Here is a 27,755-nt window from a genome sequence, read left to right as displayed (position 1 = left end):
GTATTCACTGTAATCGATTACACAAAAGTGATCGCTAAAGATCACCGACGATCTTAAAAGCCACAATTCTTATCGATATGTTTATTGACTGTTATCAGTGCGCTTTAAACTTCGTTCGTTAAGCAAAGGCAAACGAAGCAAAAGCTAGTCTACAATAGAGTTGTTAATTTCAAGCTTCACTCTTGCGATATGCACTCTTTTTTTGATACCCCACCCAGTCGCGCTATTTTTATAACTTTCTCAACACTCTTTCACGTTTTTGATATATTGAAATAAAACCGTTAACACACAACAAATCAACGCACAATAACACAAAATATTTTGTACACGCCTAGCTGTCTGTCACACACGCTGTGCTCTGCTTCAATGTCGAAAGTGCAACGTACGAGCAAAGCGTAATTTATTTTTAGCGCCGGTGAAATGCCGCACATCACACGTGTCCAAGTGGAAATGCAACAACGGAATGATGCAGCACCAGCGCAGCCAGATTATAGTTGGTGGTGGTTGACGGTAAAGTACGTAAGTATGTACTTCATCTACGAGTTAATGCAGCAAACAACGCTAAACTCTAGCAACATTATTTGCCGTCTCGTCGTCGATCAGTGTCGATCGGCAGCCAAGAAGGCAAGCGGAAAAGGTGATATGTTCATAAGTGCATACCTTTCTATGTTTGTGTTGAAGGCAGCCAGCCATGCATCAAAGCATGATCTGGTTTGTTTAGTGAATGTTGTTGAGCGAAAGTGAAGTTGAAGTTTTCCCGGCACGAGAGCTACGTAGAATGTTAATAGATGGGGTGAGAGCGGCGTGAATGTGGCGCAAGCGAAAAGGTGCTCGAATGCGCGTCAGGTGAGCATTAGCGCAATTTGAGAAAAGTGAGCATGCAGCGAGCAGGTGAAACATGTTGCTAAATGTGTTGATGTTGAATCTGAGCGTAATGTTGCTGACGATTTGTATGTGGTATGAACTGTGGTGAGCATAAATGTTGCTATGGGCATAAGTGAGGTGGAAAAGTAATTTCAAGTTGGCTACGCTCGGTTTGATAAGATGCCAAGCAGCTGCAGTTTTAAATTTGTATTCAAAGAGATCTGATGAATCGAAACCTAAATTTCAACATTAAGGTTGGTTGTAATGGACATCCTGGGCTTTGGGATATTCCAAATCTCGGTGATGTACATATCACTATTATTATTTATTAGATTATTAACTTTTCGAAAAAAGGTCCGATATTCACTGAAGTTGGCACAATGCCAAGTAGCTGACGTCTACCTTTACAACGTGTGCACACCAAGCCACTGATGCGTTGGAAATCATCTTCGGCCTGACCTCACTGTAATGCTTTTGCCATAGGACATATCGCAAACAAGACCCTCTTAAATTTCATTAGATAGAACACAGATAATGTCAGAGAGATCTCAAGCAGACTGAGCTGAAAATGAGCAACGATTCCCAACTCCCCAGAGATTACATGGTGGTACACAGATGGTTGAAAAACCCACGAAGGTATATGTATGATATCTATTCTTATGGGCGGAATAAATTGCAAATTCAGATTCCTCGGACCTCAAAACTCCTCGAAAGGCCTTTTCATGTTATAAATATTTGCATTAAAATTACTTTTAATTGTTTTAAATGCTGCTCTGCGATCACCAACCTTAAATAAAAAAAAAAAACGCTTAAAATCGCAAACCTGATAAAACTGAGAAATTACTTTCCTACATCGACTGATGAGTGGAAGATCTCGGCAACCAGCTCGAAAAGGCCCTATCTCAAAAAACTTTTCAAGAGCGCGCTAATTCAGAATTTGGCTGAAGAACGCCGTATTTCAGAATTCGGTTAAAAAACGCCGTATATCAGCCGCCGAGTTTTTGAGATAGGGAGTTTTCGAGCTGGCTGTCGAGATAGGTGAATCTTCCACTCAGCAGTCGATATACAATTTAAACTTTCAGAAAAAATTGGGTCCATCAATTCACCAGAAAAAAAAAACTGAATATGTCCTATAGTGTTATTTGTTTAGTCAACAAACTGTGTCAGGATAACACTTTGGGTCTAGTTGTCTTACGTTTTGAATTTTACACTTTTGAATCTAAACAAAAATTCTCGTCTAACTTGCAAGTTTCTGCAAATTTCTGTTCGCGTACTTTTCTTGATATTTTTCTCTTGTGAGAGAACAGAAGACATTTCGACGGAATTTTGCTGCTGTAAATTTTAAGCTCATGTACCTTTTATTGAAAATGTACAACGCATGCGCAAAGTATCCGGCAGCTTGGTGCATTTACCACAGCTTTAGACTCAGCAACATTTTTATGCTTATAAACATTAGGAGTGTTGCAGTCGGCCCTAAGCAACATGCAGTCTTAACTTTTGTTTACATCCATTGCATCTCAACACTTTTGATGTTTCGCTACATGTTGCGCTAACTTTAAGTTGCACCAACATTGTTTGTTAAACCTAGGAGCATTTCAAAGCCGCACAAATTCACTGCCAACAAGTGCAATAACATTATTTTCCTGTTTATTAACAGACCAGCCAAGTGCTATCGATTGCTGAAAGCCAACAACGCAAGCGCCTTATCTGACATTTTCGGCTACTTTAGCGGAATATTTTTTGTTTTAATTTTTAATAAATTTAAACGTATTTATCAAGCTGCCACCGCGGCACGGCAATCAACACATTTGTGACCCAATAAAATAATCACACACACAAGAGTGCATGTGTATGTGTGTGTGTGTAGTGCGCGTGCGCACACCGCTAAAATAAAGCCAAAATTGTAATAAATTCACTTTATATGCACACGAGAATACATTAATTTTCGGGGCAACAAAGTTTTAAGGAGTAACTACTAAAAATATCTGAAAAATAAGGAAAAGTAAAAAATGCGCGAAATTGGGACAAATGCGCGCGCATGCGCACCAAATACAATGCCGAGGGCAAAAAGGAGGTTTCCACCAAGTAGCTATACACTCGCATACATACTTACATGCATAAGTAAAGTTAACAATAAAAAAAAATAAAAAAAAATCAGTAATAAAAATCGCTTAACAACAACAACGGCGGCAGCAAAAAAAGTGACCTGCTTTAGACGCAAATATTTACAACGTCCACGGCATTGTCCCGCCGACCAGCGTACTCATTATAATTTGGTCATAATCGACAGCCGCAAGGACGGACATGCACGCCACATGGCATGGCATGATATGGACACAACGACACGACGACACGACGCGACGCAACGCAAGGCGAAGCGACGCGACGCGACTCCATTCGACTCAACTAAACTCGCAATCGAAATCGGTAGACTGGCATTTTTGACATATCGCGCATTGCCAAATACTTAACTGCTCCATATATTTCAGCCACATTTCACTTTAACAATGGTCAAATGCAACTACAATAGCAACAACAACTACAAAAACACGCGCTCTTGAGTTGGTTGTTATGCTTTTTGCCAGCCAACAATTGCCTTACATTGGATGTTGTGGCTGTCGATGACAATGCGCTATGACTGCGCATGCGCATGCGCGGCTACCATCACATTGGGAGAACGGCGAAAAGAAGTTGTAAAATGTTTTTTAGTTACATACATACATACGTTTTTTAAAGTTCTTATTTTTTCTTTGTTATTTAAAAATAAAAAATAAAAATGGTAAGCTGAAGACTGTAATGCATCATAAACGAAACTGTAAATGTGCCAAATAATGGACAGAAAGGAAAACAGTTTAGTGAGTTGCAATTCATTCTTCTTCTTCTTATTATCTGGCATATGAAAGCAAAATGGGTCGTTGCAGGCAGCTATTGTGGCAGCAAATGTATGAAATGCATGTAAGTGCCGTGCTGTGTGTTTTCGCAGAATCATTTAAATAATTTTTTATAACACATTTGAGTGTTTATTTGGAACTGAAGTGGATGCAGTGACATTGATAGGTTGTTTAATCCTTTGGTGTTAGTAGCTAGTTACTAGATCAAAAGGTACATTTGCTTCAGCTGTCAAAACACCTAGAAAAGGTGGAAAATATTTGCTCAACTACCAAAATTTGTATTAATTTTATTTTCCGAGGCTTACTTTTCGAAACCTAGACCTGCATCACCTTAAGTTATGAGATTTTAACTAGCTCTAGTGTTTATTTGAAAAGCTCTCTGGTCCTTGTCGCGAGTCTTAGGGCCTGGTTAATGGCCTAGCGGTTGCACGTCGCACCTAAGACCTTTTAAGCTGCTAAGACCTTTAAGCTGCTTTACGTAGTAAGCAAATCCTTTATGGCCTCCGCCTTCATCTAAGCGTTGGATAAGGTAAGGTCACTGTTGATTTTGCTATTCACAGATATGTATCATAGCCACTGAAAACGTCTGTCAGAAATACCTTGAGCAGCCAAGTAAGTGAGCTATTGCAGAACAGTTGAAATGTTCTAAAAGATCTTTGGACATAAGCCCACTAAGGACTCAACGAGGCTTTTACCAAGCATCTGAAATTGCAGGTATGCATTTTTTCCAGAGAAGGAAAACGGCAAAGATAGAACAGACCCTTATTCTGCATCTCTACATAAATTCCTGACTAAATGTGCTTTGTTGCAGTATTTTCAACTGACGCCCATCCAAGAGAGCTCCTAGGGAATTGTTATATAAAAAAGATCCCAGGTGCTTAGCGGCAGCTGTGGCAGAGTGGTCAGAGGTGCGTACTAACATCTAAATTGGAAAATGTTTTTTCTAACAGCGGTCGTTCCTCGGCAGGCAATGGCACACCTCCGAGAGTATTTCTGTGTTGAAAAGCTTCTTATAAAATTCATTTTAAGTTCGGAGGCGGCGTAAAATTGCACGTCCCACAATTTATGTTACAACACCAGGACGGACACTTAGTAAAAGTGTAAGCGCCAAAATATTATTATTTTAGGTACTCTAATCTTAGCCCAATAAAGGGAGGGCAACTGAATCAAAGCGTTGAGATGTTCCACATTGCCACAGCTACGAAGAGTCCTGCCAGCATGAAGAGTTAGCGTTAGGATAGCTTATGAACCTGTTTTATCTACCAATGTTGCGCCACCCTCTAGAAGGCCATTGCAATCTTGCAAGTTGAGGCTTTCGTCCAACGCTGGCGGATCAGACTAAAAGCCACCTCTCCTGGAATATACCGCAGGCTGTCGCAAGAACTTATATGTGGCTTTCAGAATTATTTCCTTTCTAAGATAACGCTCAAGTACTTAATCGGGTCAGAGGTTACAAGTGGAAAGCTACTAATTGAGGTAAGACGAGTGTTAGGTATAAGGACCGCAACTAGCAGTTAAAAATTTCGAACCCTCACAGGCGCATCAAATTTTTATTTCATGCATATAGAATGGCGAAAACTTAATCGCGACAATTTTTTGTCTCCCTGAAACTAAGTGGATGAAAGTCTATGATTTTAGAGGGTGGTCTACCAAAATGTCGCAAGGGATGAAGATTTCCAATTCCAGAATTGGGAGCTGATACTTGATAAGACGCCGAGATAGAAGATACCACTAGCAAATGGAGTTACATATATTCCGTCTTGTAAGACACTATCAGTACTGATAACTCTCTTTCGTAAATGAAATCGGTCTCGTCATAGGCAGGGAGGAATAGATGAGAGTTCTTGGCCTCTGCGGAAAGGTGTTGAAGAAAAATACAAAACAAGGAATATCGTTTAGACCAGAGGTGCCCACGAAAAACTTGCTCACGAGCTGGAGTGGCAAAACAGTAAAAAAAAATATAAAATTCGAAGAATATCTCCTCGACAGTTCTAACAGCAAAAGACTCATGTACATAAATACGACATTTGCCAAAAAATAATATAGCAATATATATATAATAAATTCACCCTAACTTCTCTACGGAACGTCAACCGATTGACCGAAAATCTGTGCCGTTGCACTCAGCAGTCACAACCACAGTCCATTTATATGGTCTGACAGTTTGATGGGGCAACAAAATTTCCGATGCCATTTTCCCACTCAACTCCATTTCCCTTGCTGCGCTTTGTTGCTACCACTGCCGCTGCTACTGCAGTTGCATATGAATTTATGTAAATTACATTGACACACATTGAACACAAACCTCTAGGAGCATATAACCTCAATTCACTGAACAAACGGGAAAGAAATAAAATAATATTGATAACATAAAGGAAAGCAGACATTGATGGTTGGAAAAAAATGTTGCCTTCGAAAAAAAAAATTAAATGAAAAAATGATACATACATATGTATGTATAACTAGCAGCCAAAAGTTGCAACAAGTTAAGGGACTTTACTTACAAAAATAAGTATAACGAAATGCAGGAAAAGCGGTGTGCATAAATTTGATTGCGCCTGAGAAAGGTTAAATGGAAATGGGAACAAGGAGCAGCACTCAAAAACTCATTCATATGCAAAATAAATATTGACGATGTTTGAAAAATTAAAAAAAAAAAAATTAAAAAAGGCTGAAACGAATCAACAGAATATTAAATGTGCATGGAAATGTAAATAAAATCTTTGCTTATGCTCATACGAATTGTTGAAAATAGAAAGGCAAGCCCTTGGGCGTGCATTGGTGAGTTGAGTTAAGCGCATTAAGTTGGATGGCTACAAACTGCTCATGCAGAATTTTTTGTTTAAGTTGTAGGCATATTCGTAGATGTTATTTTCAAAGATTTTGACACAAATACCTAAATTTTGCTTTTTATCGGACAAAATACACATTTTTTTTAACTATTTATGCTTATTTTTTGGGTCGATTACGAGGGTTACATTAATATGCACATTTAATTGCTCCAGAATAGACCAAAAACCAGTGATAGCAATTGCATTCCAAGGATTTGAGCGCACAACAATCAAACGTACTTGCTGCCATTGAAAGGATCAAAGTGAACAAGGACAAAGCAGAAGCTTCTTTATTATTCAAATGCGCCCACTACAAATCAACATAAACACGCCATTGACTTGGATAGATGCGTTTGCAACCGAAAATAAAATATACAGGAGGAAGTAAATTTGAAACTCATAAAAAAACTCAATTACTTGGTTGTAAAAAAATATGTTAATAAGTACTAGATTATGCAACTGCATGAACTAAGCGATTGTGTGGGAATTCATTAAGAAATATTGCTTTCAAAATAATGTTTCAAGTGCTTTAATTTGTCTGTCATGGAGTTTCATTAGGCGAAACTACTATATCTGCTTGAAGTGCAACTTTACTGGAAAAATATGGAAGGGAACAGACTGGCTAAGTTCTTCATTCCGAAAATATCAACAAGGAGCAGCGAAGCACTGAAGTAAGTATTGTCACAGGATTTCTTATTGGCCACTGCTGCGTAATGAAACTCTTGTCAAGCATAGGAATGGTTAACTCATGGCCTCACCACGAATATTTCATCTGCATACCGGTAGACGTGGTTACGAGAAGAGTACATACACCTCTAAAGAAGCGACTAAATTGTGCAAAGTTGACTGAATTTTTTTTTTGGGACTTATGAGAAGACAATCAGAAAAAACCTAACAAAAAAAGATCTCAAAAATCTAGGCTACGAAACCAATATTTATTATAAAACCGTCCAATACCGGGTGAAGAGTAGTGAGGAAAAGTTGGTGTTCGAAATGAGTGCGAAGAGCCTGTAATGCTGGAAAGGCGAGAATGAAAAGAAACATTGCAGAGAGCACTTATGTGACTCATCTTCACCTTCGAACTAAAATCGATGCGTGAGCTATTTTTGCCGACAGTTTATATTGCAATCTTCGATGGATAAAACCAAGCAGCCAAACATCAGTATTTTTCTTACTTTAATTAGCGCGAAGACAAAACTAGTAACTTGTATTAAGAAACAGCTTTAGTAGTTTTCTCATCTACCGGTTCATTTGTCTGTATTTTTTCACAAAGGAAATGGCGTGTTCTCTAACTAAACACAAACTCTTGAAGAGAGAAAAATTATACCAAACATTATTTCTGTAACATTACATAGGTTTGAGGGTGGTCCGTAATATATTAAAATCTATCTTTACTTTGTTCCATGTAAATTTCAAAATTTAAAAATAATTTTTAGGGGTCGCTAACTGGGTTAGAAAAAAATAACATTTGACAGGGGTACATTAGGGTGCATCACAAAAAAAAGTTGCGGTTTATCCACCGGAATTATAAAACATATTATATTCAAAGACCTCAGCTAAAATACTTCGGAAACATTTTAAGATTTACGTGAGCTACACTCTAAAAAGTGCATGTAAAAAAACTACTGAAAAGTGTTTATTTTCAACCAGAATCTGTGCAAATATACGCACAAGATGTTCAAGATTTGATTTTGAACATGAGTTGTTTAAAATATACACATGAAATGTTTAGAGTTACAAACATTTTGATAAAAAAATATTTTTTACAAATAATAAATATTAAGTGCTTATATTTACTCAATTTTAAATACTTTAGGAGATGAAACTGGTTACCTCTCTTTATATGTGTAAATTAAAAAAAAAAAATTTTTGTGGAAATTTTAAACATTTTTATGTGTAAACTGTGAAATTGTGAACAATAAATGTTTAGAACTCAAAAAACAAATTTGAAATTTGTTCTACGCCACACATATGATAAGTAAACGTAAACAAGCAGTGTTTAATTTAATTAACGTGGTGTGTAAATTTGCATTCATTAAGAGAGGAAACTGATCTTACTATGCGTAAATTTAAACAAACATTTTTTAGAGTGTAGATCGATTTGAAAATACTTCGAAAAACCTCATTACATTGATTCCGTTGACAAAATTATTATACATTTTTATGCAGGCCTTTTAAGTTTAAACTTTTCTATCATTCGAGATAATTGTTTAGAAAAAATATTTTTAAAACTAAATAATTTTATCTATAAAGGATACGATGTTTTGAGGTTTTTTGAAATAGTTACAGCTCACGTAAATCTGAAAAATTTTCCGCAATATTTTTACGGAAGTCTTGAATATAATAAATTTTCTATTGCCGCTGGATAAACAGTACAGATGTTTTTGTATGGAGAATAATGCACCCTAATGTACATACTTATGTTATCAAAGCAGGGGGTTAAAAAAAAAATCGTTTTGAGCTTAGTAAGTCCATGCCAACACTCCCTTATAAATGAAATTCGTGAAATTTTTGCAAGATTATTATTTTTAAACCAGCGTTATTTAGAACATCGGAAAAACTTAAAAAAATTAGCACTTATTTCAAAGAAACTTAAACAAATGACAATCTTTGAAGCTTATAGCCCAATTCTGCATCGGTGACAATTTTTTTTTTGCTGACAAATTTAAACTATTTTATATATTTTACCATAAAAAAACACTGATACGGAATAGAATCGTTAATATTGCTTTGTGAATCCACCTGACGATGACTATGAATTGATATGAATAGTTTCCAGTAATGCATCAAATTTATTAGATTTATAGTTTTTAAAACCTTAATAGCGACCCTAAAATTTTTTTTAAAAATTCGAAAATTTGTATGTAAGCCCCTTATTTCGCTCTATATATGGGATGTCCCATACAATATTTAAATTTTCATATTTTTAAGGATCACACTAATATTTATGTAAACATTTTCCATCTCCTACTGTGCTTCGCTTATCTTAAAATAAACAGCAGCAAAACAGCGCGCGCCCTTCCCGCTAACCGTTACCAAGAATTGACATAAAAACCATTCAAATGACAGTTACTTTTATTATCCTGCAACAAAATATGATCGACGACGCTTTTTGTTGAGCAGACAGCAATAACAAGATGGCATGAGTGTACCTCTCATTGTACTCTTATTTATTGCATTTTTCAATATTTTTATTGCTCAGTTTTTTTTTTAGTTTTTCTTTCGTCTTTTATTTATTAACTGCCAATACAGCTTTTTGCACTTATGCAAATTTAGCTTTTTGTTTGCTACTTCTTTGCCAAGTTTTTACTTGCAGAAAAAAAGTTACTAAAATTCACTGCATAAAAACGGTCAACGACGTGGGTGTCATTATTGTTATTTTACTGTTATTTTTATTGCAATCTTTGCATGCTTCATGTTTTTAATTTTTATTTTTTGTTTGAACTGTCAAAGGAATGACGACTTTGACAGTTGACAATGACAATTGCTACAATAACGGTGCAAGTTTGCTGGCTGCCTGTTGCTTGAAGTTTATAGTTGCATTTTCGGTTGTGATTTTTTTTTTTTGTGGATCCAGCTGGGGAGCGGCGAAATATGCACATTTTTTAAGAGTACGGCTGCTGTTGATTGTGGTGTTTTTTTTTATTTGGTGGAATGCCATTATATACGAGTTGCAGAAACCGTGAAAAAGAATTCAAAAATTATGTGGCAACCCTTAAGAAAATTGATCTCGGCAAAAGTGTTGTTTTTTTCACTTTTTTGATTGAAATTGGAATAAAGTGGCAACGTTTTATTTAAAAATGCTTTGTTATAAATATGTTTGTGTTCGTAAACGTTTTACATTTAAAATTTTGTAGAGATTTAATCTATACTATTAAAACCTCTGTGGCAACCCTAGTGAAAATATATCTTTTCAAAGTGCTGTCAGGCAGATTTAGTAATTATAAAAATTAAATTAAAAGAAAAATACTTCTGTTTAAGTGGCAACCCTTAATAGAATTCTAAGACTAAATATTTTCTGCCCACCTCATTAACACATTTTTTATATCAACATACGTACATATATTCCTTTTACACTTATAATTGTGTTTAAAAAATATTTAAATTTCTTAAAAAATATGGCAACTCTACTAAAAAAATACTTACTTGGAAAGTAAAAAGATATCAATACAATTAAATGCAAATTAGGTGGCAACCCTGCCGATAAAAGATGTTTCATAGACGAGCTCTCTACTGCTAAAGTAACTATTTCTTTTACCATTTAAATAAAAATAATAAATACTTTTCATTAAGTTCTTATTTACAATTACGTGGCCACACTATGGGAAATTTTTTTATAAAGAGTATTTTTTTTTAGTTCCTGCCGTGTCAGCACGCATGTATAATTTCTACAACTATTACTCAAATAAAGTGGCAACTCTACTAAATATAAATATTGACTTACAACTTTCAAACAACTTTGGAAAACATGTTTTTTATACTGAGCGCGAAAATAAATGAAAAAAAAAACCATATAATTTACAACTAAGTGGCAATGCTTGATGTCCTTATTGTGGCATGCGGGTGTAGATTTTATTCGTATTTATGAGTCAGATAAATTTTAAGGCTTCTAAGAAATATTGAATGCTTTTAGTGACATATATTTTTTGTAAAATATTTGAATTTTTAAGTGGTTTGATTCATATTTTTTTCTCAATTTGTGTGGCAACTTTGTTTAGGATTAAGTGATAAAATATAGCAGGGTCTTATATTTGTTAAGTTTTTTTCTTAATTTGCTTTGTCATTCATTTTCTTTTTGAACAAATCTGATGAAAGAGCACTAAATATTCTGTGGCAAAAAAATTTGTTGCACCTGAAAGCACAGCTGCTCAAAAAAAAAATACCTACTTTGTAACTTGAGCTGTGTTGAAAAGTTTTTACTACAAGAAATATTTTTAAATTTTTTTCTAAACTTCTGCAATTCACAAAGCAGTTTGTGGCAAGCAAGTGGCACCTGTGTGCGACCAAAAAGTAGTAGCAACCAAAAATTTAAGTCAAAATGCCACCAGTCACACGCTTACATGTGTATTTACTGTTGGCGGCGACAAGTAACAGCAGCAGGTAGAGAGTGTAAGAAATGTTTAAGCTTAAAAAATGTTTGGTGAAAGAAAGAAGGAGGCGAAAAAAGTCAGTGTATGTGCATAGTTGCAGAACATGCCCGAAGCTGACACCTTAGCCGCAGCGAAGGTGAAATGTGATATGAGCAGAAGCTGCCACCCGCATACCGAAGGTGAGGCCTGCAAGTATGTAGAGCCGGCAGGCAGTCAACAACATTGGTGGTAAGTGTGGCAAGTTTACTGCTAGCAGTATGAAGCAAAAATTGCCATGCTAAAGAGGAACACTTTCGAGGCAAGTAGAGGAGTAAGAAAAAAAAGCAAAAAATGTAAAATATTTGCACAGTGAATACTTGCTGCCGGAATTCGAATGCGCAGCCAACTTCAAGATTAAGCCATATGCCACCCACTCACTTACAAACACACACACACACAAGCATACCGAAATTCCATTGTAAAATCTGCCATATGCGCGCATAGTTGTTGTCGTTGTCAAATATTTGCACTCTTGCTGCCGAACTAGTGCACCGCAAATGAAGGCAAATAGCAAACAGCAAATACCAACAACAGAAATAATGATGGCAACAGCAAAAAGAAAAAGCAAAAAAAAAACAGAAACATTTACAGGAAGCACGAAAAAGCGCTAGAACGCTTAAGTAAAGGTAGCACGCAGAAAACAAATCAAGCAAATGCTTTGGCATTGCAACAGTTGTCGGCGCATACCAACGCTCACTAACTAACTGCCAAGCCAGCAGTCAAACAGACGGAGGAACAGTTGGACAGTTGCTCTTTTGGTCGCATTTACTTTTGGACATACACTTAGTGCACAATTTTTGTGTATGTCTACAGCAAGTTTGTGTACTGCTTGAACGGTTGGACATTTTGCATGTCATGACATGCAGTGAAAGCAGGTTAAATGCAAATGTAAATGCGCTGCGCCGGAAAGTGATGTAGTGAAGAGCAAAAAATGTGAACGGAGGAGGCAAGAACATGATCAGCAAAAAAAACAAAGAATGTAGAAAAAACAATTAACCACAGCCTAAACAAAACAGCAAACAAAGTAGAAGAACAAATTTCGAACCCTGTGGCATGTTTCCTGTTTTATCAACATATTAAAAAAAACATAACTAAACTTTTTACAGAGGGCTCTTAGGCTGTAATTTTTCGATTATTTTTTTATTTTATTTTTGTAACTATGCACTTTTAGAGGCCTTTGACTTACTGGTAGAAATCTAAACCTATACAGAGGATCGCATTATCCGGCAGTTATTACTGACTTTCTGTATTTAAAAAAAGTTTTGCATTGAAAAGAGACGCTGTGGCTGTAAGATCGCGAACATCGAAGCTCACTTGTCCGAAAGAGATAGTCAGGCATCTGTCACCGTTGTACGTAAAGACAAGATTCCAATCTTCATAAATGGTTTCAAAATGAGCCTCGGAATAAGGTCTGGTGTTTATATTTGCGCTAATGTAATCCACGCAATTTGAGAAGAAAGTCAAAGCAGCTACTAACAGTGTACATCTTAATCTGAACATATGCAGATTATCGGCAACATGACATAGTTTGTAAATAAGTTAATACCCTCCAGTACTGCTGGAATCAATCGCTACTTTTGAACCACACTGCACCGACTCCGAGGTAAGTAGCTACTCTATTAACCCGTTGTAGTGCACATGGTAGTGCAGAGTCGAACCAGTCGTAAGCAGAATAGCGAAAAACTACGACAGAGGGCGCCCATAAATCACGCAAGTGACTACTTTAGTAACTCCCGGTAGTGCAGAGAGAGCCGATGGTGACTACCCCCTAGGACATTGCCTTGTAAAAGTAATCGATGAAATACATTGCAAGTAGTCGGTCGGTAATTGACGGTGTTTATCAGGTAGCTACCGATTCAGCAGTCCTGTAGTCACTCCCCCGTACTGCAGGGTAATGACAATTGACAGAATTAGACAGAATTGATAGTAGTAAATAAAAAAAATCCCACCACTTTAAAGTCGAGGGAAATAGGTTACGGCTGGGGAAGAACTGCATTTTCTAAATAATGGATGGAACTAAAGCTTAAGTGAATTGTCTAAGATTGGATTTTGTCTGAAATAATCTAAAAAAGTAGCACTATAAGCTGATTAGGATTTTAATGACAATTGTAACCCATTGTTATTTGGGAAGCAGCTTTATTATAAATTGAGAAAATAACAATAGTTAGCATGGAGCATGCTCAGCCCAGTACGTCAGAGTGCAGCGGTTCAAGTAGTGGTCCAAAAAGAAGTATGAAGTGGAGATTTGGTAACCTCCGAATTATTAGCAACATAGTTTTCTTAAAGTAGTTGCAAGTGGTTACATCACACTATGGGACTACAGCGGCCAAAAGTAGTAAAAACAGATTAGCGAATTCTGAAAGAGTAATTACGCAGATGCATAGCAAAATATCCAGCTAACCCAAACCAAAAAGAATTTTGGATAAAAATGCATATCTGCAATCATGACACGAGCTTAATGTAGGAACAATGCGAAAAAATAAATTTGTAACAAAAAATTTGATTTTTTCGCAAGTAATTTAAATTAATTTTTCCACTTGTGGACATATGTATATAAAAAGCTTTAAATTTTTATAAAACATTTGAATTGTATAAAACAGTTTACCTTGAAATTCTACATAATTTTGTGAGTGTAAAATTTTTCGAGCGCTTTCTTTAAAAAGGAATATTTAAAAACGGCATAGGAAGCGAACTAAATTTTACTTAGAACCAGTTAACATTAAATATGCGTGTCATATCTCAAATACTTCCAGCTGCGAGGATCTGCGAGTTCAGCTTCTATTCTTCCTTTTATAGACCCACCTACTGTAAAATTTATTGAATTTTTATTGTAGAGCTGAAAGGAAAAACGCTGATATGTACATAAAATGAATAATATGCAATATAAAGTGGAAAATAAAGAAGGTGTAGATATTAATGACTCGCCAATCTATTAATCACAATCAACATTCAGCCAAAAATGGACGCCTCTCTGGACGAGATCCGTTTTCGAATAGGAGCTTTTTTAGTAATAAAATAAATGTGCCTGTTCATTTTATCCAAAATTTATAAAATTTAGTACTTGGAGCCAAAAAACTTTCTTTATTAGCTTCCAAGTTGGAAAATTTTGGCTTAAACGGGTAGGGCATACCGAATTTCATCAAAAAAGAGTTTTTTTTTTAGTTTGCGCTTGATTTTCTAAAATTACTGTAATACTGGCTAAAAAATTATAAAATTACGGAAATCACAATCTTTTTTCGCAACAGCGATAAAAATTTTCAAAAATCAATTTTAATTTTTGTGACCTAAAACTTACACTTTATTATACTAAAATTTAATGGGCTAAAAAACTTCATACCTAACATTTTTTTAAGAAATCTAATTGAAAAATTTTTAATATCGGTGAAAATTTCTTGCATTTTCCCCGAGTTCTATATGAAAAAAAAATAAAAATTTTGTGTTTTTGTTGCCGACTGAACTACATTTTGGTAAAAAAATAATAAAAAATGTTTATGAAAATATAAATACATATATAAAACCGTCAAAACGTAAGTGTATGTATATTTTTGATGCTGGCTGTATATCATAAATATTTAGAAAAGTCTAAGGAATGAACAAATAAGTATCTACTACAACTAACATAAAATCAAAATGTTTACACTTCTCCTAGCAGCATTACTAACGCAGAGTAAAAAAGCGAAAGACTTAAGACATTAACTTCTTTTCATACAAATTAATCGCAAGCTGGCTAGTGGCGCCAAATGTTGGTGAAAATGTGAAATGTCTTCATAAAGCTGTTTGTTTTCTTCACAAATAAAGTACGCGTTTACGCAAATAAGTCGGCAGCCTAGAATGCGCCAAGTAAACAAAAGACTTAAGACACAAACTTCAGAAGATATTTGATTGCTACTTAAAGTGTGTACAAGTATGCAAGTGTATAAAAATATGCGCATGTTTTAGCATACGTAATTTAGCAAACACTTCAGCACATCTCTCAACAAACATATTTGTTTATTAATAAAACATAATATGTGTGTGGCATATGCGCTGTTGAATGCGTATGCCGGAGAAGAGCGCTTGAGTGCATGAATTAAAAAACATTTTTTAAAGGCGATCAAATTACGGCAACAATGCCATGCGGACAGCCAGCTAGTCGTTACGAAAACAAGAAATAAAAGCGCAGTACGGGAAAAAACTTAAAATTTATAAAAGTACCGTTAAGGTCGTTTGGGCCACACGAGCAGCGGTCAGCAACATGAAGCGCTACTATTCTTACTCTCTCCTTCGTTCAGAAGAGAAAAAAAGTAACAAAAAAAAAAATGCTAAATGGGAAGAAGAAAAAGAAGGCAAAACGAAAAAGCCAAGCCCGCATCGCCACTAGACTATCACTTCGAACAGCCTGCGCAGCAAGCTGGCGTTGTAGCTCAAGCATTTAACTGCGGCTGTCAACGCGCTCACGCTACAGGCCGCAAGCAAAAATTAACAAACAACCAACAAGCAAAGACTGACATGCTTTTTGTTTGTTTTGTATGCTTCTTCTTCTTCCTTGATTTTTGGCTTTTACTTTGACCTCATTTCGTTTGCCGATTGGACTGCAGCTAATAGCTGCTGGCTGCATTCTTCACTGCAACTTAATGTTTTTTTTTCTTTTGGCCGCTGCACAGCCTCGTTGGTACGTTTTCTGGCTGGTTCTCATTGTGTGCATCTCACCTGTGTGCGCTTTTTAACTGTTTCTTCTACCACTTTGTTTTTTTTTTCTGTTTAGAGATGTTAACCAAAATCGTTTTTATCGCCTTTTTATGCTTTGATAAATTGTTTTCATTTCGTTTTCTTTCGAAATTCGATTTTTGTAGCGGACCATCCAATACGGCAACCAGCCAGCCAACTGGCTAAAATAAAGCTATAAAATACGGCGCAGCGAGAGCGCGAGAAGAGTGATGAGCTGCTTGGCACCACGAAAGCTGCACCCCACTCCGTCCTTAAGCCCCTTGCAGTGTTGCACTTCTCATAAGACACCTTTCATTAATTTCGTTTGCATTGCGTCGCCATTTAAATGGGTGCAAAAAAGTGCATTAAATTCTTGTTAAATGGCAAATGATACCAAACCGAAAGGATGAAGGCAGAAAAAAGGCCGATAAAAACGATAAAGAACCAAAAATTCGAAAATTGGTGAAAATTATGATTAACAGTTTTGACAGTTTCTTTGTCAGCCATAATGATGATTACGTTGATTATGCATACTATCGTTGCACCGAAAAAGGTTTAAGGGCATTTTGGGGTGACACCAAGCGCTAGCATACACACTATCGCTTGCAGCAGAGATGATACATTCCAGCATTGGCCTGATTCTGGTACCAGCCAGCCAGCAATGAATTGGCTTGGTGGTTGCCTGCGATGCGCATGCGCCATAAATTATGTGCAGCACTTTTATCGGTGTACTTTTTATGGGAACAAAGCTAATATTAGCCAGCAGCAGCGTGTAATAAATTCGCTTGCGATGAAAGCTGCACTTGCAGTGGGCGTTGAAGAGCAAAATGTAAAAAAAATAAAAATAAAAATAAATCGAGAAACCCCTAAGAAATTAATGCAGACTTTGCGTTACATTAAAAATTTCTTTGTACGAAATGTATGTAGGTATATCTGGGCAAAGGAAATGTGGCTCAGTTTGAAAATTTCTATATTTTAATTTTTTTAATTAACAGAAAATTTCCAGCCATTTTTGCTCCCGTCCTGACGGTGTGCACTTCTTATTTCGCTCTTAAATTAGCTGCATGAACTTTAGGCTCTGTTTAAATGCGTCCATCATTCGGAAAGTAATTAAATCACTTTTTAGGTCACCTTTCACACAACACGTGACTTGTATAATTTGTTCGTTGAGTGGCATTTAATGCATTTTTATTTTTGGTTGCAATATTCTGTCAGAAATGGTGCAGCCATTTAAATATTCATTAAACAGGTGAAATGCCTCAGATGAGAAGGTAAAATGTATGTGCCTATCAGGTAATTTATTAGAGGCAATACTTAACTAGAGCTCGCTAAATTCAAAGTCAATAAAATTTATAATTTATAAAGACTTTAACCATTAAAAATAACTATGTAGAACAATTATTATCATTTTTAGTTTTGTTTTATATTTTACCTTGTATAGCTATAAAATCTTTAATAGCTTCTTTCAAGCCAAGGCCACTTAGATTGATATGTAGTTTCTTTCTTACCTGCAAAAGAAGAAAATACAATTATTTAAGTACAATTTTAGTTTTTGTATCATTATAAAACATAATGTGCACATCCTATTAATACAAGTAATATTACGAAATGTGAAAGTTTGTGACTAAATATATGAATATGTTTGTTGCTCATTCACGTTTAACCAGCTAGATGAATTTCGATAAGGTTTGACCTACATATAGCCTATGACATGGATTAACATATAGCATATTTTTTGAAGAGGGTTGTCACCTTCTTAAAAAGTTAAATTCAATTTAATAAGAAGTTCAACGAAATTTTACAATATGGATGCCAAACGAATGAGAGTTAAAAAAGCTTTATTTAAAAGACATTTTTATTTGGGCTGTAACCTATTTAAAAAGTTGAAGTCAATTAAATTAACAAGTTGAATTAAGTATATAATACAACATTTGAAAGCTTTATATAGTGAGAATATTTCTAAGGACATTGCCACCTGTTTAAATGCAAAATTTCGTTTTTATTAAGGCAAATGAAAAACTTATTGGCCCCATTGCTCGAAATTGTCAGAAAAAAAATTTCGAATTTTCGAAATTTTTCGATTTTTTTTATTGAATGTTTTTTTTTACTGCGTACCAAAATACTTTTGTATCGCACATACGGTAATTTCGCCCACAAAAAAAAAATAAATAAAATGCATTGTAACAATTGGTAATTTTTTTGCGTAACTATAGAGATTTCAGCTATAATGTTTTAGCAGGTGATGCGTTTTTAGGTGTAGAACAAATTTGCATCAAAAAGGTAAATTTCTAAAAAATGGCACATACGATAATTTCGCGCAAACGGGTCGATATGTATTACAAATGGCTGTCAAACGAAATACTTATGTTTATGAAAGATTTCTTTCTAAAATATTTGTAAAGAAAATTGCCATATTTTCAAAAGCCAACTTCAGTTTCATTGATAAGTTAAATAAAAAATTAGAATCAGGAATGGTACCTTTAGACTCATCCTTGCGAGCATTGGGAACTCATACAGATACGTGCGTTCGACTGTCTCCTCTGAGCCATTGAAGGGTAAGCCGATAGTAACTTGGCTATCTGCGAAGAGACGATACTTGTGTCCGTTCGCCCTTTTGATTTATGTTTAATATACCTTAATGCCTCCTCAATTGCAAACGTTTCGGACTGGAAAACGCTTGCATGTTCCGGTAGGCGAAAGGATAGCATTAGGTTATATTTTCCAATGAAAATTCCTGCTCCAACCCCGCATTCTATCTTCCATCCGTCCCTAAAAACGGTTAAATAAGCCCACCACGAACTAGACACTTCCCTGACTTCAGTAAAGGCGGCGCAGTTTGTGCTTAAGCCAAGTTTTCGACTGTATATGGTCAGTGGGTAGCGCTTTAATAACATACGGTTCTGCATTTAGGATAAAATTGTGCCCGAACACCCTTTGCTTCCAGAACGCCCTAAGGCACGCAGTCTGATAGCGCTCTTAGCAACTGAGATTTCGATTGAGGAACCCATAGGTAATAAATCGAGCAAAACTTTCAAATCATCCTTTGGAGTGGACGTCATTGCACCCGTTAAGCCAACGGCTGCTCACCTTTGAACTCCGTTTAGTTTTTGAACAATATAATCCTTCGTAAGGGCTGGCCACCACACCTACACCCCATAAGAGAGTATGGGCCGGACTATGAAAATTCTTTTGGCTGAATAGAGAACCACCGAGGTACTTCACCTTGTTTGACAGATCCAGTTCCGCTCTTCGGAAACTTGGTTTAGTAAAATTTGGTTTACTTGTGAAAAGCATTGATCCTACACCTAGGAGAGCAAGAATTCAGGAGGATATCCAGCGATTCCTAGGTGACTCGGCTCATGAACTATCTGGCCTTTTGTATATGTTGGCTGAGGTTGCTTCTGGCAAGGATTCCAGCTACTCTGGCGGACTGCTTGGTATCCTCGATGAATTCACAAAATTCTCTGCAGGTTAATAGTAAATAATAATACTAAGGGCGTATATTTAGTAACTTAAGTAACTTTTTGGAGAAAATTTTTTTTATTTTTTTTTGTGTGAAATTTTGGGGATCTTACACATTTACACATGGTGGATGCAGCACTCTCTATTTGAAATTTTTGGATAAACCGTCCATGAAAATACCTACCGGTTTAAAAAATCTGAAGACTGGGGAACAGTTTGGTTTTCTTCTTGACTTCGAAACAACAATAAAACTTTTAAGCTTACCGAGTTTTATTGCGGTCGCTGGAACAACGATTATTTTTTCAATGATCTTAAAATTAATGAGAGCAGGCGAAAAAAATTTTACTCAATGTGATTGGATAACCAGAAGACAATTTTGAAGATAAACGCTTTTAAACGGATGCTTCCATAGCAGCATTGGCGCTCCTCAGTCACTTACAACGGCCTAACCGACAAACAATAGACAAACCTCGACAAGTTTACAAAAACCTATACACTAAATTGTACAGGGTGTTTTGAAAGTCGACAAAATATTTCAGGAATTGACCAAAAACGATGCCAGTGACATATTCGTTATAAGTTACTTTGGTCGAAAGCGCCTACTATTTTGGGAACCATACTGTAACCTGTAATATAAGATTTCGTTGCAAAAAGAATAAAATTTCAAAAGATAAAATTTCCGAAACTGCCAGCCTTTATAGCTCAGAAATCAATTCCCGTGCCAAAATTAAACCCGCAACAAGCGCTGATAATGCAAAACCATCTGCCCGCTGCCTACTTCAATACCAATAGTGCCAGTCTTTTCACATCTACATACATTCTTCTTCTTCTTCTTTGCATAATTTATATAACAATTTACTTTCGCAATGAAATTTAATCACGACACGTGACAGATAATTTACTTTAGTGGACTTTAATAAGTAATATTTATATTTTATTGGCAATAAATTTTGACAGCAACAACAGTAAATGCAGCAGTAGCCACAAAATGAGATACTCTCACTTTTTTCGGTATTAATAGCTCAATAAAATATTTTTTACATGAAAAAAATGACAATTCAAAGGCCAACAATAAGACTGAAAGCAAAACGCGAAAGCCATTGATAATGAAATTGGATACGTGAAGTGCAAAAAAAATCAATGCAAAACAAAAGAGTCATAAAACAAACAAAAAAAAAAAAACAAAGACAACAAAACAAATAAAAAAAACTATGGAAGAATTTGAGTGCAATTTTGCAAAGAATCGAGTGAAAAAAACCTCAAAAAGGGGGAAAAAAAATAAAATCACAGCGCATGAAAGTGAGTGAAGGCTAGTCAGCGGGAGTGAAGATCGCCTGCTTGGTGGCACTTTAAGCGACAATGCGAAAAATTTCCCTTTTATGTGGCACTATATCATAGTGCAGCAGCAGACCGCCAGCAGCCCGCCAGCAACAACAAAGATCAATAACAGTAAATAAAGTGCATGAAGTTGAAATTCCAATTTTTTGCTTGTAAATATGTATGTATGTACTAGGGATGTTTCGAATGTCATATTTTTCACATTCGCGAATGCGAATGCGAATGTTAGAAATAACATTAAAAAAGCTATAATCAACTTAAGTGATCGTTTTTATTACTTAAAAATTTTGTCAATTATTAGAATGCTGGCGGGTGGATCGCTCAAATATTTCAAATTGTCTTGATTTCCACTTTCACCGATTGAATTTCAATTGAGCTTTAATTTCACATGTTTTAAGGTCACCATATTCTGTCATATTTTTCATTTGCTTATAAGACTTTTAGCAGTACTTGTTGAAGGCCCATCAATGTTGCTTAATATACTACTTACGACAGACGTACAGCCCAATTCTGTGCACTTGATAAATAAAAAGATTTTGTAATTTGTCAATTTTTTATTATTTATCAAGAATTGGAATTCTAGCACAGAAATCAATAGCTATTTTCCTGATAAATTATCAAGATTGAAAATGCTATTGACAAGAGTTTACAAATTGAAATTTCATATGAAAATTATAAATTTTCTATATTAAAAAATTTGTTTCTATCATTTAAGTACTACATGTGCCGGCATTTGAACCTGCGACACACAGAATTTATAGCCGACATCTATACCTACTCGGCTCTGGCAGTTAAAAGCGCTGTTTTGTTTTTAAATTCATATTTTTCATACGCGACAATGAAATCAGTTTCACTCATGTGGAAATCAGTTTCCCTCTTGTGGAAATCATAGAGCTTTTTATTTTATACGAATGCGATGGGAGCTTTTACTTGAAAAAAATCTTGATAAAATTTCTTTACAAATAATTTATCAAGAGAACACAGAATTGTGCGGTTACAGCCATTTTACACATTCGCATTCGAAAAACATTCGTATCATTTGATGCGAATGTGAATGTGGAAGGCGAATGTGTAAAATGATGCGAGCCATTCGCATAACGAATGCGAATGCAAATATTCGCAACATCCCTGGTATGTATGTACATGTATTTGTTTGTTTGCACAGCAGTTGCATGCAAGGGAAAACATTTCATATTTCACACCGTCGCACACCTCGCTGCTAGGCGGTCTATTGCCTAGCAAATGCCGCTGGTAGTAGGTATGTTTGTTTGCTTGTATGTAGGTGATTATGCCGCACCGCACAGCGTGTCATCCGCAGCACGTTTGGCGCGTCATTTTAATGACGTTGATGTGTTCGAAAATATTGATATTTAGACAAAAGTCAGTTAAGTTTGAAGATCGTTCGCTGCAATTCGTTTCGCGGCTGCGGCTGCGGCGGCGGCTATGGCCATGGCCAAGCGTTTATAGCAGCAGCAGCGAATTGCAATTGAAATAATAGGTAAAGAGTTGAGCTGAACTGATGAGTTGTTGTTGTAGTTGCTATTGCATGCTAGCAATCGTAGTTCATGGCTAGCTAGCGCTGCTGCATCTTTTCCCTTAGCCGCTGGCACCATTGACCATTGATGTCTTGCCTGGCTGTCTGCCTGCCTGCCTGCCAGCCAGCCAGACAAAGGGCAAATGGAAAACCAATAAACCCGATAAAAAGATGGTCATAAAAATTGGCTAAAATCAAGCGAAAGAAGTTGAAGATGCGCATTGTGCTTTCCCTGTGGAGCGCAAGAAGGTACCAACGAGACGAGTATGTAAGCTTTGGCGTGTTAGCCGGAAATTTTTTTTTTGGGGAAATCAAATGTTTAGTGTTGCTATTATGTACTTTGTTTGTCCTCCTTTTTCGTTTTTTAATGGGCATTTGCGCAAGGGAAAAGGCCAATTAAGTGGGAAATCTAAATTTGCTGTTGCTGCACGAAACGCAAATTGTCGCAGATACAATTTCTACGCTGCTTTATTTGATTTTATTTTCGTTTTCTTCAGCGCGTCACATTCATAGCCGAGAGCAGAAATTTTAATTTGAAAATTTCCCATTTTGCATTTGAAAGAATTGAGTTTGGAAGTAATTGGTTGCGATATACTTACAATGTATGCATACATTTTTACAATTATAGCACAAATAGCATAGCATAGTGCATATATTTTTTGGGCCACGTAATGGCAGAAAAAGCGAGCAGACAGAAAGGAAATTATTAAAAAAAGTATATGCATGTAAACCCAAAATTTTTTGAAAAACTACATAAATAAAAAGTGAGAAATTGAAATATTTACATTAGGGCGGAGTAATTTGATTTCGAAAAATGGCATATTCGCATTCTACGTTCTACTTCTAAGCAAAATGGTCAACAAACTGTATACCAAAAATTACGTTTGACGCTCCCAATTTTTAATTTTTCATTTACAAAATTTTGTGTTTTTTTTTTTTAACTACTTCACAAAACCGAGAAAATAGAAAATTATGTATGAATTTTTTGGGTAAATGACAAATAAATTTCGACCAAAAAGGTTTCAATATACTGTTTTTTCTTTTGAAAATTGGGAGGGTCAAACGCCATTTTTGGTATATAAATAGTTGGTTTGCCATTTTTGCTTAGAATTAATCGGAGAATTTGAATTTGCTACACACTTCCTTCGAAAATTTTGCTCCGAACAAATTACTCCACCCTAATATACATACCGTAGCAAAAAAAAATAAAAAGAGGCACAACAAAAAACCAAAATTCAACAAATTATTGTAAATAAGTTTGGGTTTGTTGATGAGTAGGACATTTTTTTCATAAACAGTTGATAGATATGCATAAAAATTGTATCAAATCAACATTTTTGCCGTAATCCAGCTGACGCTAGCCAAATTATTGCGAAATCGGCGAACGTGACTTTTACCTTAAAAATAATAATGTTTGTATGTGAAAGATGTACGTATGTATGTGCATCCGTATACATGGAATTATTGCATATTGTATGGCAAAATATGCGACAGTTTTGCGACGAGGAAATTTGATGATGTTGAAATTCCAAAAATTGTATGACGTAAATTTTTTAGCGAATTTCTACAAATAAATATTTATAAACGAGGGGCATAAATTAAGTCTTTAGAATACTCAAGAAAATTTAACTGAGTGCGAGTATCTCTTTATGCTTATCCGTGTCTCTATCTTTATCTTCACCTTCATCTTTGCCATAATTTTCTTGACCTTCATCTTCTTGTTAATATCAATCAGTGGAAAATTTGTCTTGCGTGAACAGCTTGTGTTGGACTTTTTTGTTATTTTGAAAGATCCCTACAGATGATTATCCAATTGAGTAGCCAGTTACGATGTGATTTAACTGTCTAGGCATAGCCTACAGGTATGTTTCCAGCGTAAGGGTACGTTCACACAGAAAGCGGAGCCGAGCCAAGCGAAGCCATTCCGAGCTGAGTGAAGCCTTCAAATTGCTGTAGCTATATGAAAGTGTTCATACAGCAAGCTTTTTCATAAGCGTTTTGTAGCTGAAAGCAAAGCAATTTTTGATTTTGAATTTTTTATTTAATTTTTCAGCTTCATGAAGCTGCTGCAAACAAAATAGCAAAATATTCAAATAAAAACGAATTTTACAACTAACAACTTTTGAATAAAATTGAGCAGATGTTTTTGCCGCTTTTCATTGACGGTAAGTTTTGTGGTACCTTTGCAGCCGTCGTTCAGTGTGAACACCAGCAGCTTCGCTTTGTTCCGCCTTGCTTCGCTCGACTTCCTGTGTGAACGCGCCCTTAGTCCGCACTAATCGACGCGAGCTTGTTTTATACGATTGCCACATCATGTGGGATCCAGCGCGCACGTATGCAGCTTTCTAACGGTCACACGTTTATGCAATATTGTGTATATGGTAGATCGCCCAATCTCACAGTATGTTTATTATCGTCTCGCGCACAGCGTCAATGTTTTCTGGCCTACAAGCCGATATTGAATGACCTTCTCGATGTTCATCGGCGTACGAAGTACCACCACGCTTGAATGCATTATACCAATTATAAACACTGGCGAAAAGTCGAAATAAGTTCTTCGATGCATTGTTTCTGTGTTCATCTACTAACTATATAATGCGTTTAAAGCTAGAAATTTAATTTAAAACGCTGACTTATGTAATTTCATCCAGAACTATCTTTTCTCGTCTCTTCATCGAGAAGAATTTAATAACATAAATGAAGTCGGTTAAAAAAAACTACTGAATAGAAACGACGCTTTCGTATTTATGAGTGGTAGATCGACCTATCTCTACAGCCAGTTCGAAATCACCCTATATCAGAAAACTTTTCAAAAACGCTCTGCTTCAGAATTTTATTTAAAAGCACCCTTTCTCAGAATTCAGTTAAAACATGCTCTATCTCAAACGAAAATACATTAAAACTGTGCTGAGATGGGGCGTTTTTGAATCGGCGGCTGAGATAGGGCGTTGGAACCGAATTCTGAGATAGAGGGTGTTCAACCAAATTTTGAAATGGGGTGTTGTTGAACAACTTTCTGAGATAGGGCGTTTTCGAACTGGCTGCCGAGATAGATCGATCTTCCACTCAGTCATCGTAATGGTGTAGTTTTTTTATGTAGTGAACCGGAGTATTTAACCCTTTGAATTTTAAGCGAAAGCATAGAACTAGCATCAGACATTAATTTGGTTCCTAACTACTAAGCATGTCGGCCGCTGTGGTGTAGTGGTAAGCAGTGCGCGCTTCCACTCCGCAGGACCCGGGTTCAAACCCTGGTCAAAGCAACATCGCAAAAAATATAGAAAAAAGGTTTTTTCTTAACAGCGGTCGTCCGTCGGCAGGCAATGGCAAACCTCCGATTGTATTTCTGCCATGAAAAACAGCTTCTCATAAAAATACAATCGCCGTTCGGAGTCGGCGTAAAACTGTAGGTCCCTCCGCTTTGTGTGACAATATCAAGGCGCACGCCACAAGTCGGAGGAGAAGCTCGGCCAAACACTAACATATGTGTAAGCGCCAATCTATATATATATATAACTACTAAGCAAAATGGAAGGAAATATTGTCACAGATAGGATGAAAATATGGTTCAAGCTTGAGGCAAGAAGGGCTAACAAAAACTCCATACAAATTGCATAAATAAAGAACGTTTAGAGGTTTTCTTTAATAACTCTCCAAGAATCTCGAAAAACCCTAAGCCCATGCATTTCCGTCTATTTCTGCTCGCTAATACTTCTGCAAAGATCGTTTTGCGGAAAATTCTGCACTTTTACGTATATTTGCATTTCAGAATGATTTATTAAAAATCGCTGGGGCTTGGTCACGTATGGCCAGGGCATGCAGTTCTCTCAAAATCTTACATTCCAATCCGACACATAAGTAAGTCTTATCTTAAAAGACTGTCCAATACATTTCTGTCCCGACTTAATTGATTTAGAGGTACTCCTTTGCGACATGCATAATCCCTTAGTACTGACAACTGGAAACAAGTACTGTGTGCGCTACTATATCAAGCTACTAACACTATAGAGTGCATTGCTATAGCAGTGAAAATGTTGATTACAGAGTTACAGTGGGGGTGCCCCAAAGGTCTATGTTGATTCCCCTTCTGTCAAATATAATGTGCAACTCTAACTGTCGTTAGCTTTGATGTTCACATATCACTTCTGGCGGTGGCAAAAACACTCACCCACATGGTTCATATACAGGGTTGCCAGGTGTCCGGTTTTTGACCCATAGAAATAAGTTCACAAAAAGTTATATTGCGAGAAGCGTGGGAAGCGCGGGCGTGTGCGGTGTGTCAGTAGAAATTATACAGCAGTTGAGGGAAAACGGCCAGCTACGACGAAGAAGTTAAGATGAACGACGACAAAAAATAAAACAACAAACCAGTTTATAAACAAGCTTATTATGGTTTTGGTGTTATAAAAAAATTAAAAGCAGCGCTGCAGAAAGGCATTTCTTTATGCTATGTCGAAAGTGGTTTACAAGTCGGCAAAAGGCTGTATGTGGAGACTATTCACATGACATATGAAAAATTTCGGGTTAGGTCTAAAACCTTGCTGATAAGGTTTTGTCAGTTCGTAGACGATGGGGTCTTGCTTCCTTTGCAACTAAGGAGGCTGAGTTTTAATTTGTGGGCTGTTTGCAATGGCATTCACTATCAGTCATTGATGAAATAGAAACGGTGTACAAGGCTCACGGAGGATACTATTTCCTCTGATACATATGTCTGATACAATTTTCGCATAGTTGTTGGAAATGACGTATTTGTTGCAAAATTTACCACCTTGCCACACAGCTGATTAATTGTGTATGAAAACTTTTTTGCGACAAAATTGCTTCACTACCATACTATTTGAGCTAGCAATCATTGCAAAGTCAAGATCGCGAAACATACATACATATGTTTTTTTATTGTCTTTGAATACTTAAAGATAAGCTATATCAGTTAAGGCAGTGTTACACGCTTGGGCATTTGCCCAACATTTGGTGCAAATCCTATCCCTATCACGAAAAACAATTTCTTGAAATTTTTTAA

General features: G+C 36.2%; 1 protein-coding gene across 1 annotated transcript in view; it reads right to left on the bottom strand.

Moving 5' to 3' along the window:
• Positions 1-27,755, bottom strand: part of LOC118740202 — a gene marked incomplete at its 5' end in the record, with an annotated part of 404,179 nt that overhangs the window by 201,349 nt on the left and 175,075 nt on the right.

The sequence above is a fragment of the Rhagoletis pomonella genome, unplaced genomic scaffold (assembly GCF_013731165.1).
Source record: "Rhagoletis pomonella isolate Grant_MI unplaced genomic scaffold, Rhpom_1.0 Rhpom_scaffold_00005, whole genome shotgun sequence".
Classification (NCBI taxonomy): Eukaryota; Metazoa; Arthropoda; class Insecta; order Diptera; family Tephritidae; genus Rhagoletis; species Rhagoletis pomonella.
The sequence above is the reverse complement of the archived record's forward strand: the minus strand, read 5'-3'. Positions and strand labels throughout refer to the sequence as shown.